General features: G+C 41.8%; 1 long non-coding RNA gene across 1 annotated transcript; it reads left to right on the forward strand.

The window, feature by feature from the left end:
- The first annotated feature begins 892 nt into the window (after positions 1-892).
- Positions 893-3488, forward strand: LOC148183242 (uncharacterized). Its single transcript, XR_015773684.1, has 2 exons — positions 893-1050; positions 1856-3488. It is a non-coding gene; the product is annotated as an uncharacterized LOC148183242 (long non-coding RNA).
- Positions 3489-19211: the final 15723 nt, after the last annotated feature.

Here is a 19211-nt window from a genome sequence, read left to right on the forward strand (position 1 = left end):
CCAAAGGATTTTCCTTTTGCTATGATTTCAACAAGACTCAAGGAAAAAAGCCTTCTCTGATCTCATGAAAGCAGAAATTCTTCTTCCTTTCAAATTTAACAGCTCATTCAACATCAGCATCCTTTGTACTGCTTAAAAGTTTCCCAAGCCATGAGCATGTGCAGAATTTATAGAAGGAATTACAGCCCTCACTCAATTTTTCCTTGTGTTTCTTGCTACCTTCAGCTTCATTGGTTTACTTTTCCAGCATTGGAATTGTCTCCTGCTCTCACTGAAATGAGCAGCAAAATTTTAATTTCTTAATTTGAAGCCTAATATTTAATTAGTGAGACATTACAGAATATTTTTTGTGCCCACAGAAAAAAAAATCTTCTGTTCTTGAACTTCACTTGGAAAATTTGACAAATATTTACAAGTTTCTTTTAATTTACTTAGTTAAGTGTCTGTATAGATTTTTGATTTATGTAAAATCTGAGTTAAGCTTTTAGAGCTTTATTTCAATGCAATTATTGGTGTTTTGGGATTCAATAACCAAGAACTGAAGCCTGTTCAAGTGCTCCTTGTCTTTTCAGGAATGATAAACAGAAAATAGACTAATCCTACAATTTTTACTCTTTCTGTTCCTGGAAAGCTCAAATTCCACATGAAAAGTTTCAAACTGAGGCAGATAATGGGAGGTTGAGTTTACATCTAATTTCTCATAAAAACCTGATCGATTCTGGTTGATTTACCTTGTCAGGAATTTTTGCAGCTGGGTAAATGCAAAAGTTTTTGTACAACCTTGTATCTGAAAAAAAAAAAAAAATCCCTTTTATTTATTGAGTGCTTAGTTATATTTACAGGACTTTGGTTTTCAAACAAAAAATTCATATATGCTTCCAGGTTTGGAAATTCATATTTTTTTTTCCTCTTTTCCTGAATATGGAGCTCTGTATTTTTCCCCAGTGATGTATGAGCTTCATGGGGGCACAGTAAGGACAAATCAATGAGCCAGGTGTGCACAGTGAATCATCAGGGGCTTAAAACTGCCTCAAGATATATTAACTCAGGGTGAGTTATGCATGAAAATCTCCATTCTCCTAAATATCTGTCAGCATGATTTCTGGATAATGGAAAATTACTAGTTCTGTAATCCTTATTTCATATAATGGAACTGGGGCCAAATTTATGAAGTCCTGTTGGGTTTTAATACAATTCTTTGTGCCAAAACTGGGGAGAACTTTAAAAAAAATATCTACTGGAAAAAGGCTTGGTGTCCCTGTTCCAGAAACCAAAAACACAACTGGCACTTTACTGTAGCACTGAGGGAAGTAGGTAAAAAAAAAACATATTCCACAAATCCTGATTCTTCCATATTCCACAAATCCTGATTCCTCCATATTTGATTCCTGCATGAAGCTCAGGAAAATCTCATAGACACCCATTTATATGTGCAAGTAAATCAAATAAGCTCCATTTATTTGGTGTAAGCTTCCCCTTACTTTCAGACTACAACAATTTTTGCTAGGCAATTTTCATAAAATCATGGAATTCCAAAATGGTTTGGGTTGGGAGAGACCTTAAAGCTCATCTTAAAGCCATGGCAGGGACACCTTCCCCTGTCCCAGGTGCTCCAGCCCCAGTGTCCAACCTGGCCTTGGGCACTGCCAGGGATCCAGGGGCAGCCCCAGCTGCTCTGGGCACCAGGGAATTCTTCCCGGTGAACAATTCCATTCTAATATCCAGCCTAAATTACCAATGAACACAGCTTTTCCACTCCTTCCTGAAAAGTCTTTTGTCTTCCTCTGCTTTGTACTCAAGATGAAATAATTTTATTTTTTATCTTTAAAATGCTGTAAGGTTTTTTTCCCTGCAGGGTAATCCTTCGCTACCCTCAGAGCTGAGAGCATTCCCAACAGCTCTGCCTTGGACAGGGAGGCCCCACAATCTCCATTTCAGGAGCCCAGATCTGACTGCAGTGGTTTTTATTTTCTTGTCCTTGAAGGAAAAGACAGCACCATCTGCTCTGTCTACAAACCTCCTACCTTAGGAACTCTCTGAGTTCTGAAAATCAGGATAAAAAGGGTTCAATTCAGCAGGCACCTAAAGGTTTGATTCAAGCCTCTGTAAAGAAGTGCAAGAAAGATCCCTGCTCTTAAATCCATTTAAAATCTTCCAAATGTGGCTATAGCAGAGCTTAATGCACAGAGCTGATAAAGCCCCAAAATTAAAGGGAATTTTGCCACCTGTAGAAACCTGCATTTCTCAGCTGTTATGTATCAGTGTGAGGGGAATTTTGTGGAAATCCTGAACAGCAGCAACACCTGAGGGAAAGAATGAGCTGAATGAATGATGCTGCACCATCAGCCAAGGAACTGGAAAGGTTCCTGGTAGGTAACTCTTGGTCCACCACGAAACCTTGTCCCCAGGAGCCACATCCACACCTTCTTTGACACTTCCAGGGATGGTGATTGCACCATTTCCCTGAGCAGTCTGTTCCAATTCCTGAACACTCTTTCAGTGAGGAATATTTTCCTAGCCAGCATTTCCTGTCAATGGAAAATGGATGGAAAGGGGAGGGTGAAGCTGTGCTGATGTCTGACTGTGATTCCCACGTTTCTCAAGTCTCAATGGTGTGGAAGGAGGTGGTGGCTGGTCCTGGGTGTCCTTGGAAAAGCTCCAGCTCTACTGAAAACTTTCCTTGGAGCGAAACAGGTGAATGGATAATTTCCTTTGATAGCAGTGCACCTACATTGCAAATTTAACCAACTTTTCCACCCTCACAACGCCCACCTTGAGGCATCAAAGGAGGAGAAAGGCTGATTCAACCTGCATGAGACAAAAGAAATTCACAGTGATCATCACCACAACAGAGAACTTTAACATTTCTTTAAAACCCAGGAAAGTTAACATTATTCCCTGACTGAAGTTGGGTAAAACCCCAGATTTTTATGAAGATGCTCATTAGGGTTGCATATATTAAATTCTAATTTCAGGGAAAGTATGGCTGATGTAAGTGAAACCCAAAAGAAATCCTACATAGGGTGCAAAAGAACAACTGAAGTTTTTCTTAAAAATCAGCTTTTGTGTTTGTAATGTGATGAAAGGACCTGCTGGTGGCAAAAGTTTTGTTTTTCAAAATATGCAGCTCCTAGAATAATATTTTAAAGGCAAGAAGAAAGACTCAATGTGAACGTTGTTGCAGCTCTTTGGAAACCAAATATCACCCATGAAATTGAGCAGATAATTTAAAAATGTAGAGAAGAAGGAGTTTTACACAAAAATGGTGTTTTTAGCTGGACTTTGGCATTAGAATGTTATGTTAAATTTTCAAAGTCCTTAAAATATGGAGAGTGCAAGGAAATATTAATCTGTTTACTTTAGTTTTTCAAATATATGAGTCACAGTCACATATTTGTGTCTTCTATGCCCATAATTTTGAGTAGCTTTAAGGATTTGTGACTAATACAGGGCATGACTGTCATTCTTTTTTTCTCCTCAGTGTTAAATATGTGTTTATATTTTTAAAGCCTGTTTTCATAATTTGTTCTACATTTTCCCTGAGTTCTGCTCCAAATATCTTTTTTCTGCAGTTGCTCAGTGTTTTATTTAAAGTCCCCTAATAAAGAGCATGGAGTCAAAGTTCTCAAACTGTAGGAACATTAGACTTTAAACAAATGTCTTTATCACCCTTTTGCAGTCAGTGTTCAACTAAATGGATGAAGATTTGACTTAGTGTTAAATTAAAAAAAATATTTATAAAAAGTGTTTATAATGTATTTCCTTTCCCAAGTGCTGTGAAAAACAATTCAGGTTTCAAGAGAGCCAGGAAAGAGAGAGTGAAGAATATTATGCAAATATGAGTGTAACTGTGAATTTTCTTCAATATTTGCAGTCCTTCCTCCTGTGATTTTAGCCATTGAGGGAAGAAATACAACCTGGCTGTAGCCTTGGCTGCTTTCATTGTTTTAAATCCTGCTAGGAAAGAGGCAGTGATCCAACAATAAAACCTGCCTCTTCCTCTCCCTTTTCCTATGTGAATTATTAATAATTATTGCCATTTTTTATGATTCAGATTGTCCTTAAAGTAAGGGTGGTTCTCACCGCAGATCTGCTCCATCAGCTGTGAGAGGCCCTTGCTCAGGCCACTGGCCACAGTTGGGTAAAACCCCAGATTTTTTATCAAGATAACCATTATAGTTGCATATATTAAATAATAATTCAGGGAAAATATGGCTGATGTAAATGAAACCCAAGAGAAATCCTACATAGGGTGAAAAAGAAAAACAACACTGGTGCCTGGCATACCCTGAGTGCTGTGGAAACCCAAAATTTCCTCTTCCAAAATCCTAAATCTTCATTTGGCCGGAGCCAGGCTGTGAGAACAACTGGCAGTGTTGTTCCATCAGTGTTTTGGGATATGTGGGGTGTGCAGGTGGCTTTCAGGGCAGCCTGTTTTTGGCACCAGCAGGTTCTGGTTGGCTTGAATCCTGCCACAGATGAGGATTCTGGATAGCCACAGCCTTGGCACCTCCACCCTGCTGCTGCTGGACACCTGAGCAGCACAGGAGGTGGCACAGGAGGCACTTCTGAGCTCCTGCAGAAGAGCTGCAGATCCAGAGGTTCCAGATATTAATCCCCCAAATCCAAGTGGGGTGTGGAAGTACTCTCCTGCGTGCTCCTTATGGGAACCTGGCTCTTCTGCATCTTTTCCATGCCTACAAAACCAGGTGCAGTCCAACGGACACAAACTTTTCTATTCTTCCTTTTCCTCCTCCTGGTCAGAGCCTGAAATGTTTTCTCAGTCATCAGGAGGGGGTGATCCCACTGGGAAAAGCTTCTTGTGGAGGTGTTGATCTGCTGACTGTGGTTGTGACTCCTCCAAGGTTTCTCAGGAATTTGTGCCATTTCCCTCGCTCTTTTCCGAGTCCGTGCGCGGTGTCTGACATGAGCTGCAGTTCTGCACTGAGAGCTGCTGTTACCAACATCACATTCCTGGTTAATGTAGAATAAAAAGGTCCCTTTGAAGGCCTTCTGTGCATATTTTCTTGCATTAATGATCTGGAATATTGCAGGGGAGCTGGATTTTCTGCATTCTAGGGTTACCTTGGTCAGGAATAGCCTGTGAGCTGCCAAAACAATGTAGCTGTTTTAATGTGTGTAGCCCCCACAGATGTTGGTGTTGTGTTACTCAAGTTTATATTGGGGGATAAATTTGCCTTGTCTATGCTCTGATTTTAGACATAGGTTGTTTACCAAACTGCTACAAACACAATCAGAAAACTTTGACAAGATGATAGATCACCAAATTGGATTAACTTTCCAACCTTTCTCAGGGTATGAGCCTGTGCAATCCTTACAGCTTCTGTGAAAACCCTTCTGAGCTTTCTCTTATCAAAAGGAGCCTGATGGCAGCTCCCGATGGCTCTCAAGAGTACTGAACCAGGAATGTGCATTTAAAACTGGCACAGGGACCTTGCTTTCCCTCAATTGCTCCCTCTCCAAAACTCAGCAGGCTGAAAAACTGCCATGGAACGGAATCATGGAATATCCTGAGCTGGTAGGATATTCAATTCCAGCTCCTGGCCCTACACAGGACACCCCAACAATCCCACCCTGTGCCTTACAGTTGCTTTGTTCCTTTTAAAATGCAGCTGCTACGTCCTCACATATTCTCAGTAGAAGCTCTGGCCTTATTTCCCAAAAATGAAGATCATTATTCAGATGGTATCTGTGGTCTGGAGCAATTCTTTATTGCCTTCTTCACCTGGCACGTTGTTTTCTGGCCTACTTGATATTCTGCTACCTCTTGGCATCACAAAGAATGTCTCATAACCTTATTTCCGTGGCCTTGAAAATCAGACCTTGTCCCCCAAGATATTTCAATGAAGTTCTTAAGCCACTGCTATCTAAAGCTTCCTGATGAAGGGAAGAGGGGCAGAGACTGATCTGTTGTCCTTAGTGCCAAGGACAGGACCCCAGGGAATGGCTGGAGCTGGGCCAGGGCTGGTTTTGGTTGGATTTTAGGGAAAAGTTCTTCCCCCAGAGTGTGCTGGCACTGCTCAGGCTCCCCAGGGAATGGGAACATTCCCAAGGCTGCCAGAGCTCCGGGAGCCTTTGGAAAACCCACCCAGCGGCACCCAGGGTGGGATTGTTATCCTTTGCAGGGCCAGGAGCTGGGTTTGAAGCTCCTGTGGGTCCTTTCCAGCTCAGGTTATTCCATGATTCCATGTTTCAAAAAGCTCAGGCATGGCATCATCTCTAAAATGCGTCGTGAACTTGAGTGGAGTTCTGTGACACCAGAGAATGGAGGGAGAAATTATCCCTGATTTCCCTCTAAGGCCCAGCTCACACTGTGGTGGCATCTTGAGCCTGTCACTTCAGGGCAGCAGGGGCTCTAAACAGCCACCAGAAACACTTCCAGCACCTGAATCCAAAATTAGCTTTATTTTCTGTACACCCACCTCGGCTGGAAACGCTGTGCTACCACAGGGGAAGTACCTGTGAGGAGGAAGGAGAGGTGTTATGAAAGGCCTTGATATGACTTCAGCATCCAAAGTAATAATTATTTCATTTTATTGGTGTGTGGAAATGATTTACCAGCAGGTCTCCAACAAGAAAAGCTCCTGCCTTTAGTGCAGGCACTCCTGTGTGCTTGCAAACAGAATGCTGCTTGCCTCATGATCTCACAGTGCAAGGAGAACCTGTTAGAAATTCAGTCAATGATCCAACAGGAAATTAAACCTTTTAAAAATGGATGAACCAATGGACCAAGTGTAATGGAAGAAAATGCACAAAATGGGAAGAGTGACTCATTAACTTGATTTAAATATGATTTTTTTCTTTCTTTGGAGGTACGGCACCAAGGTCTGACATGATTTCCTCTTTCAAGAATGCAGCAAGATGGGAAGAGAATTGGAATTAAACACTGCAAAGATACAATTTTTTCTTTTAATTAGAAAAAAAACCTCAGTGTCATACCAGGCAGGAGAAAAATACTAGAAAATATTTAAACCTGTGAATCTCAGTTTAATATAAAGTCACCCTTTTCTATGACCCTGAGGAGGAATGGACTTTTTCTTTTTCTATAATATTTAATTATATGCAAGGATATGAAAGACAGAAGAAAGGTCTTTTATTCTGAATCTGAAGGATTCAGAGCGAGCCAAAAATGCCAATTATTGCACAATTCCCACTCCCAGAGCACAGCACCGGGATCTGATTTAAGGAACCTGGCTGTCAGCATGATTTAAGGATGATGGTGCTCTCACTACAAATAATATCCCACCGGTGAAAAAAAAAAATTCATTGTTATTTACAGAAGAGGTTCTTCCCATGAACACACACCCCGTGCACATCAAGTCATGAAAATTTCAGAGGCAGTGATTTGGTTTAAGGGGTTTGGGGTTATTTTTTGTTAAGCTGCTTTTAGTTTTCGTTTTCTGTGGTGATTTGCACCCCATTTTCTCTGCCGATATCACCCTTGGGAGGTCTTTTCCTCCTCCATCAAAAGTTTTGCCTGATTTCCTTTTTAGAGAGGTAGGAGAGCAAGGAAGGAGCTAAAGCATCATCTCTGTGCTTTTGAGGAGAATGGTCCTGGAAAACAACTATTTCCTTGCTCAGGATCTGTAAGAGGGAGGGGGATGAAAATGGTAAAATAAAATAATTTACTGAGCCACAATGGTCAGTGGAAGTTCCACCAGCGGCAGAAAAGCTCCTTTTGGGGTTGCTCTCTATGTATTATTTGTGAAGTCCTCTTTGGCACTTATTTAGGTGCTGGATTGTGGAAAACACTTTTGTTTTAGTGGAGCTCCTCACATTTTGTCACACTAATAAGAGAGCATGGTGTGAATAATTAGAAAATCACCCTTTAAGGGGAGCTTTTTAGCCAGCCCTTTGCCTCTAAAGCTGATAAACTCGCTGATAAAGAGCAGAGTGACCGGGGCACCCGAGTAAATCAAGGAATGGGAGTCCCTGGTAGTTCCTTGGAAGTTTAAGCCGAGGTCAGGTCCTGCTCAGAGCTGCTCCATCCTGTGAGGAGCAGGCACGCTCCAGGTCTGTTTGGAGCTGCTGCTCAAAACCAACCCAATGGGATTATTCTGCAAATGAGGCACAGCCCTGCATTTCCCAAGCCATAAACACAGGGATGCAGACAAATCCTATTAACAAATAACAGGATTTGTGCTTGCACTGTACCTCCTACTCACCACCTTCAAAATTTACCCCGTGCTGGCTGAACCGTTGTTCTGCATGAAATCAAGTGAATTAAAACCCATTTAAAAGCCCAGCTAAAAACCCCCATTGGATTGCACTGAAGTGTGAATAATGAGTCACCACCATCAGCTGTGGTTGCCATAAGAAACAAGATTTCATGATCTATAAAGTGTAGAGGAGAAATGCCACAAGCAACATTAATCTACTAAAATGATAACCAAAATGAGATCTTCTTTTCAATGCTGGGGTAGTTTTTGTTTGGTTTTTTTCCCCCAGCTCCTATGGTTTCTCAACTAATCAACAAAAGCAGCTGTAAACCTAAACAGTTTTGAGAAGCCTGAAGGCTCAATCTGATTGACTGTATTATCCACCCTTTGTTAATAGTCATAAACGATTTGTTTCTGTTGGAGAAAACCAAGAAGAACTACAAATAAAGGACTTTTATCTGAGTCATAAGTCACTTCATATCACAGTCTGCTGTTCCACAGCCAAAAATACCATAGAGAAGATGAAATTTGCTCTGAATATTTGCAGTGTTTAATATTTTAGAAGTCCTAGCGTATCATTTTGGGAGAGCTGTGTATAAATTAGCATGAACACAGAAAATGTTTGTTTTATTAATAAAAAGTGGAGCAAGCAAGCAGAGTAGCGCTGCTCCTAGGGACTGACTGGCTGAATTTGAAGCAGAAATCTCTGTTTTCCACACCTTATTTCTTATTTGTGTGATGAGGATAAATCACCACAGCCCAAGCAGGTCAGTGGGTGATCCAGGCATGAAGACAAAGCACTGTGTGACACACTGTCAAGAGGAAAAACAGGCTGATGGACACTGGGAGATGTAAACTTTGAAATGCAATAAAGGTTGTCAGGAAGGAAGCAAAACTCGGGGTGTTTTTTGCAGTCTTTGACAGGCGTAGCTTTCAGGAAAACCTCGTGTTTGGATCTGCACGGTGCTGGGAGCAGAGCAGAGTAACCAGCACAGGGATGTGATGAGCAGATCCCCTTGGAAATGTTTGGATGGGGAGAAGGATGGTTCTGGAGTTAAGGGTAACCCACTGAGCCCTCTTTCCGAATTTAATAAACACCTCTGGAGAGGAAGTGGGATTTGGAAGGGATATTTTTATGTTTGAGTACAAATGGGTTTCTTGACGTTTTCCATCCTTCCAATGGCATTGGACATTTGATATTGGCTTCCAGCAATTCTTGGGATAAAACACAACTGTCCAAATTTCCCTTCCACTTTCATAATGAAAAAAAATGTAGAAGTAGATAAGATTACTCTTTTCTGCATGCACTAATAAACTTAGGACACTGAATATCTCAAACCCTCATTATTGGGGCTTGAGGTAAATAAACACAGAGACACTTCATCAAATGCAGGAACAAACTGAGGCTGAAGAATTTCGGAATAAAACTTAATTTAATTTCCTTTCTTTAATTGCCATTGCTTTCATGTTTGATTTCTTTTTCCTTGCATAATGGTGTGTTCACAAAAACAGTGCCAGCAAAGTCACTGCATGAGGTGTGGCTTTGCACTGCACACCTGTGCAAAAGGGTGGATTTAAAGGTAAGCATGGCATTGCAGGTGAGCCCACTCTGCTGCATTTGCAGATTTTATCATTGCCTGACTGTTGTTCAAGCCTGCAAAGCAGCTGGTTCATGTTATTTGGATTCATGGAAGGTGTTCCTCAATATTATTTCTGTCAGATCCCAGGTGAAATCTCTCCTTGTGGAATGCATGCAGTACTTAAATAACTCCTGTTTGTGTCAGCTACTTACATGTGAGCACCAGGCCTTGCTCTGCTAACACCTGCACATCTGTTTTTGGTGAGTAGGAGCCTGCCAAAATCATAACACTGTCCTGAATTTCCAGAGCTGGACCCATATATCCAAATGTTTGATTTTGGTAGCTTACATCTTCCTGCTTCAGTTTTCCTTTTTGCCTTCTTTACCTTCCCCTATTAATTCTTCAGCTCCCTTCCTTTTAGTGTGCAATTAGACTTAAAAAATATTTAAGGATGAGAAGTGCCCTCACCTGACTGAAAATCCATAGAGTGAGGTTTGTAGAGCAAGATAAATAACATGAATTATGGTAAGGACACATTTAGGGGCTTAATTTTTAATGATGTTCTTTTACAGACATCTGTCCTGGTTAGTTTGTAAGATAAATAACATAATCAGCTCTATCAAGGAGGTAATTTTTATATGAATTGTCAACCTGGGAAGTTTGGGCAGGCTGACAATATTGAAAAACTCATGAGCTTTCATCTCCTAAAGGCTCTGTGGGTTATTTTATGTTCTTGAGTGTCCGGTTGTAATAATGTGAATCCTCCTACAGTCCTTCTGTGGGTCTACTCGACAGCAAATCATGCTCCTACTCAGGAACTTGGAGAATCTAATTAATCTATGTTCATTAGATGTTTGTCAAAAAATACAAACTTTATTCATGAAGCTTAGCTTTTGCCCATGATTACTTTAGATGAACAGGCTTTCATTATGCTGTAAGAAATAAATCCTTTTAAAGACTTAAAACCAGTGCTCCTCAGATCTAAAATTATTAATTCTCCTACTTAAGGAAGTAGAGCTTTCCTTAAGCTCGTGTGAATGCCACAGATAAATGATTAACATTGCATTTTGCATAATTGCACGGCCAGGTGAAATGCTTACATATATATTTCATTGATATAAAAGGTGTGTGAATCCATACATTGCATTTTAAAGGTAAAGACAAATGAGAGCTGCAGCAGGCTGGCACAGGATGAATTCTGCTTTGCATTTTGGAAGGGCTGTAAATCACTGGAGCTCTGCAGTCAGAGTTTATGATTTCCATCAAAGAGCACGAGGGACATATTTCACTGTAGTCTATCCATTATTCTGCACATACTTGAAAAGAGAAACTCAAACAAAGCTCTCATTAGGAAACATTGACAGAGGACCAGCAGAGAATTCATTTACTGGGACATGGTGATACAGCAAAGCAGGCAGCCAGGGCCATATATCAGAGTGCTGTGGGCATGGAGGGCTGAGGAGGAGATGTGCATCTAGACAGGGATTTTTGTACAGCTCTTCCAAGGTTTCTGTTTGTTCTGATTTCTGGCAGCTTGAAAGCAAATGAAAATTTATGGGGAAGGTGTCAGGGAGCTGGGAGGGCTGGCTGCTCCTGCAGGAACAGGCTCTGTGGCACACAAAGGACATTCCTGGGGCAACCAAAAGCCAAAAATCAAAGTGATGGGGCAGCTCAGCAAGGATTCGAGCCAAGAGCAGGCCCAGAGGTGAGAACCAGTCACATCCCCTGGCCACAGGCAGGGACAAGGGGAGCGTCCAGCTGGGACATCAGAGCCAGGCTTGGGGACAGGAGCAGGCACAGGAGGGTGCCCAGGTGTGGCTGAGGATTCCCCCTGAAATGGGGCTGGGGAGGAGCCAGGTGAGGCTGCCCAGGGAAGTTAAACCCTTTTAGTGCCCTCGGGGCCTGAGGAAGCAAATCTAAATCTCTGGAAGGATTCTGGGGGCCCAAGAGCCGCTCTTCTTGCAGTCGGAGTGGTGTTTTCCTGGACACACACCCAAAGGTGTGCTTTACAAACCTTTTCTTGACTTATCTGCACCTATTTCATGTCTTCCCTGTGTCCCAGGGGTTAAGGTTGATGCTGCTTTTAGGGTTAAACTCCTGCTGGAGTAACAGTGTGGAAAGCACTGGCAGCATCTAATGCCTTGGCTAGAATAAATAGAGAACAGGCAAGAAAAATATTGTCTCAGCTGGGCTTCTGAGGGTTTGGGTACTGGGTTGGCTTTGGGGATTTTATTTTGTAAGTTTGAGAAAATTCAGAAAAAGCAGCAAAAATCTGTGATGCGTAATTTCTGTGGAAATTATTTTTGTAAATATATCTTGCTGAATATTTATTCTAGTTTTGCAGGTATCAATCAAAATGTATGCAGCCTGCATAATAGCTAAACTTTAATTTACACTAAATGAAATTAATTTTGTTGCTCTTTTGACACTGGGGGGTTTTGTGTGTTATTTGGATGATGTGATGTAATGACAATTATTTAGGTTAATGCTGGTTCCATACCCTGATACCTCCACACATGGAGATATTAATGATTGGAAAACTGAGGTTGTGTAAGGATTTGTGGAAAAAAATGCATGACTTTGTCACAGCCATCCCAAAGCAGCATGGACTGAGCCACTCTGCTAGTCCTTAGGGGAAATAAATTAATTTGTCCCTGTTTTGGAGTGATGAGTGAATTGGGGAAGAAGCTGGGATAGAAACAGATACTCCAAGAAGCCAAATGTGTTAAGTTTTGTTATTCAGTCTTGCTGTAGCTCAGTTTTAATTGCTGCTATGAATCCAGATCTGCTTTAGGAATAAATCTGAAAGCTTTTCCATCGATGTGCTGAAAGGGATGTGCACATATAAACCATTCTGAAGTGTTTTATCTGCATCAGCTGCAACTGTTGCATTTTAGATCTGTTTTATATAAAATTTGCCTTCTGTCCATTCTTTTTTCTCCCAGCCAAGCCGTGGCTGTGTCAGGGGGTGAAATGATTAGTCCCATGTCAGAGGTTGTGGATCCAGAGCAGCCCTGTGCTGCCAGTGGGCATTTCCAGAGGGAATTGGGAATATCAGTTGGCTTTAATTGTGTTTGCTGCGAGTGTGATGTCTTTTTTAAGTGAAAGGTCAAGAGAAGCTGAACTCATTTAATATGGGCTGAAGTAAAGCTCTGACTTTGCACAAGGGCATGGAGTGAGAGGACAGAGGAGGGCAGAGTTAAACTGGATATTGGGAAGAAAGTGTTTGCTGATGGGGTAGTGAGGCACTTGATCAATTTGCCTGGAGAGGTTGTGGCTGTCCCTGGATCCCTGGAAGTGCCCAAGGCCAGGCTGGACAGAGCTTGGAGCAGCCTGGGACAGCGGGAGATGTCCCTGCCATGGGGCTGGATGAGCTTTAAGGTGCCTTCCAATCCAGACCTTTCTGGAATTCCATGATAAATTCCAGAAACCTGGAAAACGTTTCTTTGTCTGGCAAAAGCACCAGGAGTTCATGAAGCCAAAGGCTCGTGGTACTTGTGACTTAGTTTAAGGTTTTCCTGATCAATTTTTTTCTTGATGTAGGATCAGAGAATGGTTTTTCTGACACATCTGTGGGTGAGCTGATTTATTTGTCAGGATTTATGCCATGGAAAATTCAGCCACTAAGTTAAATTGATGTGTGATGGAAAGGGGGAAAAGATGTGTGGGAGACTCTAGGGAAGAGGAAGGAAGCTTGGGAAGAGGAACTGAGTTGGGAGTGTCAATCCTGGGAGCGTTCTTGGTAGTTTGTGTTATTTACATTACACGTGGTCTGAGGGCTACAGAGTCAAAATTTATTGTCCACCCAGTGTGGTATCACTGGTGTAACTATTTCAGTGATGAAGAGATGCACAATTCCTCAAGCTCTTCTCATTCCTTTTTGGATAGGGGCATAAATATGAAGATCCTAATTCTTTTAAACAAATGCAATAGAATTTACAACTTTGCATACTTCGAGAAAGTCTTCGATTTGCCTATTATTGAGAAAGGAATTAATACTTATACTACATGAAGACCTCAATCTTCAGGTTTAACAGCCTTGTAGGTGGTGAGGAAATCTATTTTGACAAGAAATTCTCTCTCCCAGCTCCTGAGGACTGAGGGAATGAGCTCCAAGTGCCACTTAGGACACTCCTGGCTGGTTGCTGCCTCCTGAGTGACAGCAGAGGTGAGGGTGAGGGGCTGGAAGGGGAGAAGGAGTTATGCTCACAGTGGTTTATGAATTTCAAATAATTGATGTTTCCAACCAGTTCAGTTCTTCATCAGTGAGAAGCACAGCTTGTTTATCACGTTCTTAAATGGATGGAAGGAAATATGTGCATATTAATGTGAAAAAAAAAAAGGCATTTTATAAATGGCTAAGCTAAAATTTTCCAAGAGATTTTAATGAGGATAGATAACAACATGGAAGAGTTTTACTAAATTTGGTTTTCAATCACATCAGAAGGGACACTTAGTCATAGTTTCCATACACTTGTCCTTCTGAGGGGCAGCTGTGTTAAAGAGAAATCCCCAAAACTGCTGGATGGGGATGAAATGCAGCTCTGGCTGCTTTCTCAGCTGGCTGGCCTGGGACAATGGCATTTCTTGCCCAGGAAAATTCCAGTTACATGGAATACTGAGAGCTGAATGAGTTTCTCTTTGCTAACTCCAAACCAGAACATCCTGAGCTTTAGTTTAATCTCAGGTCAGGCAGCCAAGTGACCTTCAGATCATGTCGGTATTTGAGCTGTTTTGCACTGGCTGTGAATAAAGTCTTTGGTATCTTTATGGATTTAAGAAGTTATTGACCAGTGGTTCAGGCATAGTTGCAGCATTTAAATAATGAGGTTATTTATTGTTAGAAGCCAAGAAGAGAAGCATGGCCAGGTCTTCTCACAGTGACTGCCCTGAGAAGTGCTCAGGCTCCCTCTGTGTTCCATTTCTGTCTGGTTTTTCCTAATGATAACAAGGAAACTGCATGGCAAGCTGCTGGTGTCTTCTCACATCCCAGCCTGCTGGCCATATGTAATTTTTTCTGGATATTGGTCTCTGGGGTATAAGAATGATGTTTGGTTTAGGTTTGGGTGTAGAAAGCTTCTTGACTTTTAAACTGACCCCAAATTCCAGCCCTCATTCTGGACCCAACAGTTGAAATGGTCAGTGTGAAGGAGATTAATGCTTAATGTGGTTTAATTGTAGAGTGGGATGCTGAAAGTTGGGGAATCTAAAGAGGTGGATATCCAACAGGAGGAGAGGAGAGAGCAGGGTGGAAACTCCAGGCTTCTCCCTAATGGATATTAAAGTAGTTGGGGCCTGAAGCTCTCAGCTCCAGTATTTAATAGATGAGCAGTAGCTGCAGCTGTCATGCTCTATAGTGGAACAGCACTATTACTATTTTATTACCTTTGATTAGCTGAAATTGTATCTTATAGCCAGCAAACCCTCTATAAATGCATTTACCAGCAGCTGTATTTCTGCCCAGCCCTGGCACCACGAGGAGCTGCTGCATTAGAGAGCCCCCATCCATCACACTTTAGATTTGAAGCAATATCCTCTCCCTAAATTAACGTCATCACCTCCTAACAGCTGTGGCCACCAGCTCAGGGATGGTTGATGAGCTTGTCAGTGTTTCCAATATAAATTCTGCCTTTAATAGATTTATTTGTAAGTTAGACCTACTTAGCTATAAAAATCTGCTCTGGGTTGGAACTTGGCATGGAGGGCTCTCCCTGGATGGTTTTCTTCACAGTCCTTCTGTGCTTGATTGAAAACTTTTTGCCAAATCCAGTCAAGCATAATAAACTTCTGGAAATAGTAATTAAGGGCCTCGATGGCTGTGTGGCTGTGGTTTTTTTGGCCAAAGTGTTACTTCTGGGGGGAGCAGGCAGAATCTATTTATTGCTGATGTGATCTTCTGTCTCCAAAGGGTGCTTGAATATTATCCTGCCCTAAGTGGTTCATTGAGAAATGTAGGCCTCCCCTCTCCCTCCAAAATATCAGCTCTTTTTCCTCTCCTAAGAATTCCAGATATTGGAACAAGAAAATTTTGTGTGGATTTAACAAAAATGTGGGCCCATGTGTTTATTCTTTTTTGGTTTAAAGTATGAAATCTTTGAGCTTAAAAACACTTCTGAAAGAAATTTTTCCTTTATTTTGGACATAGTGAATCATTTCAGCCTCTATTTTTTCCCCTTTGTTTCTTGACTGATGCTGGACTTAGAAAACTCAGCCTGTAAATACAGAGTTTGCTTTAGCTGAAAGAGAATTTTCACTAAAATGCAGTTTCTCTGGAAAAATAAATATCTGGTTTTAGTCTTTAGTTGATACTTTACCACCTGTTAACAGAAAACTTGTCCAACAATGTCATAAAATGAGAGTTGATAACAACCACACACTCAACATGTATTTATCAGCAGAAATTTAAATATGACCAGATGTTTCCATTCTTATAGCAAGATAAGACATCTTAGCAATCTTTGTGTTTGAAAAGCAGGTGATTCATCAGTTATTTTTGGTGAGTTTTCATCTTGGTGAGATGAATTTTCAGACAGAATTCATGTAACTGCACAGAGAAGGTCCAGTGGATGCTTTTTCTTCCTCTCTTCCTGATTTGTGTTTCGGCTCTGCAGGTTTTTGTGTGTCAGGGGTGATCCAGCTTTCCATGGAAATGGGAAAGGCAGCCAAGGCAGCGCTCAGCTCAGCATCTCATTCCCATTTATCTACCTATTGTAATCTGTAATTAGCTGCAGTTTTCTCAAACGCTCTTGGCACAAATATTTTCAGGCCTACTTTAAGCTCAGGTGTACTTTAAACTCCATCTCATTAAAACATCAGGAGAAGCAGCACCTTGACACGGTTCCCATGTCACTGTGTGATTGCAGCTGCTGTTTTATGGGCTCAGCCAAGTTCTGCACTCACAGCTGGGTGTGAATCCTGGAGGGATGAGAAATATCTGACCTCTGGGATCAGCCTGATAAGGGTCTGGAGCAGTGCAAACCCAGCCTCCCTTCTGCTCCTTGGAGCTGCCTTTAATGTCTTCAGAACATGTCAGAGGTGGAAGGAGGCATGATTCAAATACTCCTGGACTAGGAGGGGAAAATGAAAAATGGGGAGCTCTGCACAGAGCAGTAACACCATGTGCTATCAGCTCTCTTGAAGCCTTGTAAACCTGTCAGAAACATTCTTGCTAATAGTCCATAATGCCTTGTTGTAGAAGTAGTAATCAGTGATTTCTGAACCAAAGTGGCAATTCAGAAATGAGTCATTGCTCGCATTGATTTTATTTTTATTTTATTTTTTTTTTTTTATGTGGCCGGCATCCGTGTCAGGCAGTAACAGCAGCAGCGTTCTCCCATCCCATTGTCACAGGCACAATTCAGGTCTCAGACAAGGAGCCATGACTTTGACCTATTGCTATGCAAATTCCCTTCCAGTGTGTGTTGGTAGTGTAGCAAAACATGTTTTGACTAAGGTCTGAAAGAAAGGCTACTATTAGAAAGCTGTAACGGAGCCATTTAGGACTGAAACTAATAATTTGTTAGGAATTGCTTACCAAAACCTGCTCTTAAAAATTTCTATTAAGAACAGACTCTGGGTCTAAGGAAACCTATATTTTCTGTAAACATGATAACATTCAATACAGATGGGCAAGAGCATTATGGGATGTGCATGCAGCTGGAGATAAGGAATGTTTGCAGGTGTTAGGGATGTCTTCTGTGACTTTGGAGTGGCATTGAAGTGCTGACAGTTCACCCCTGGCCATCTCTGAGGCTGGAAAAGCCCTCCAGGATCAGAGTCTCCAATGCCCTGTCCCCAGCCCAGAGCACCCAGTGCCACCTCCAGGTGACACCTCCAGGGATGGGCACTCCAAACACCCCTGGGCAGCTCCTGCCAAAGCCTGAGCTCCCTTTCCATGGGGAAATTCCTGCTGCTGTCCAGCCTGAGCCTCCTCTGGCACAGCTTGAGGCTGTTCCCTCTCCTCCTGTCCCTGGGAGAAGAGGCTCTGACCTTGCTGTCCCCTCCTGGCAGGGACTTGTGCAGAGCCAGAAATTCCCCCTGAGCCTCCTTTTCTCCTGCTGAGCCCCTTCCCATCTCCCTCAGTCCCTCCCCACATCCCTGACTCTTCTCTGGGCCTGCCCCAGCCCCTCGCTGGCATTTCCCACCCCTGGAAAGCTCCAGCCAGCTCTAATCCATCATTTTTCAGGGTTTTCTTCTTTCCCTGTCAAATAGGAAATTTGAAATTTTACAGCCCCCAACTGTGAGCACCCGACAGAATTGTGAATTCTATTCCAGGGCTAACATTTCATGACTTTTGTGCCTAGAAGGGCAAAATCCAAATCAGGAATGAACCCTTTGGGTCCTGAGGCCGTGGGTTATTCTGTGCCACGTTCACGCTCTCAGTGCTGTGGGGACAAGAGCAAGGTCAGGGATTCTACCACAGTTTGATTTTCTAACGCCATTTCCCTGTCTGGCAGGAGAGGTTAAGCTCAGGACACAGAAGCATTTTCTTTTGAAGGCTTGACAATGGTTTCATAAGGATTTCATGGTCTCCACCACCATTTCTACCGGGAAAATCCAGTTGGTGTCAATATTTGCAGAGCTGAGAGTGGCCCAGATATCAGAGATGGGCTGTGAAATGTTTGCTGTCCAAAACCAAACAGGAAACCCCCAGGCCTAACGCTGTAATGATAAAGGAAAACATTCCTCCAGATGCTTGCCAGAAGAAAAGTGAGACAGAAAAAATAAATGTTCATCATTTTCTCTTTTCCATAATCACTTTTATTCAGGGCAATAGATAATAATTGCAAAATAAAATCATTGGGTTTAAAAGCAACTATCATGTGGACCTGGACTGAAAAAGGTACCATGAGGCTGCTTAATGAGAAAAAAATATTGTTAATTTTCTTTGCTTAGGATTAGTTTCTGGGGGAAGAGATAACATCAGAAATTTCATCTTGAATTACAGTACTCCCTCTGGCCTGTCTTTTGTGACTGTAAAAATGTACCTCCTCAGTATAACAAATGAGTTATTTCTTTATTTCTGCTCTGACACTGACCTGAAAACTACAAAAATGTGGTAGAAGATGAAATAATTTTCTTATAATTTTCTTATTCAGGAGCCAGTGGATATTTATTCGGTACCCTGAAGATGACTAACACTTGGAGAGGGAGATCAAAAAAATGACATGCAACTTAAAACAAAAATAATAAAAAGGAGAGAGTACATATTAAATCAGACAATTTTTCCCCTTGAAATACTCCATGAAATTCCCATATCTTTAGTTTCTTTAATATAAATGTTCAGAAGGCTTGATCTTCCTGTGTACAGAGGAATTATCTTTTATTAATACAGCCTATTAAGCTGTCTGTATTGAGTTGTTCATACTGGTGATAGTTCCTAAACTTTCAAAACCATTTCTGGAATAGCTTTTCCATGAAATCCACGCCCTGTACACAGCACATGGGGGTG

This window comes from Pseudopodoces humilis, chromosome 13 (genome assembly GCF_049639895.1).
Source record: "Pseudopodoces humilis isolate 2021_Gansu_Grassland_sample_001 chromosome 13, ASM4963989v1, whole genome shotgun sequence".
NCBI lineage: Eukaryota > Metazoa > Chordata > Aves > Passeriformes > Paridae > Pseudopodoces > Pseudopodoces humilis.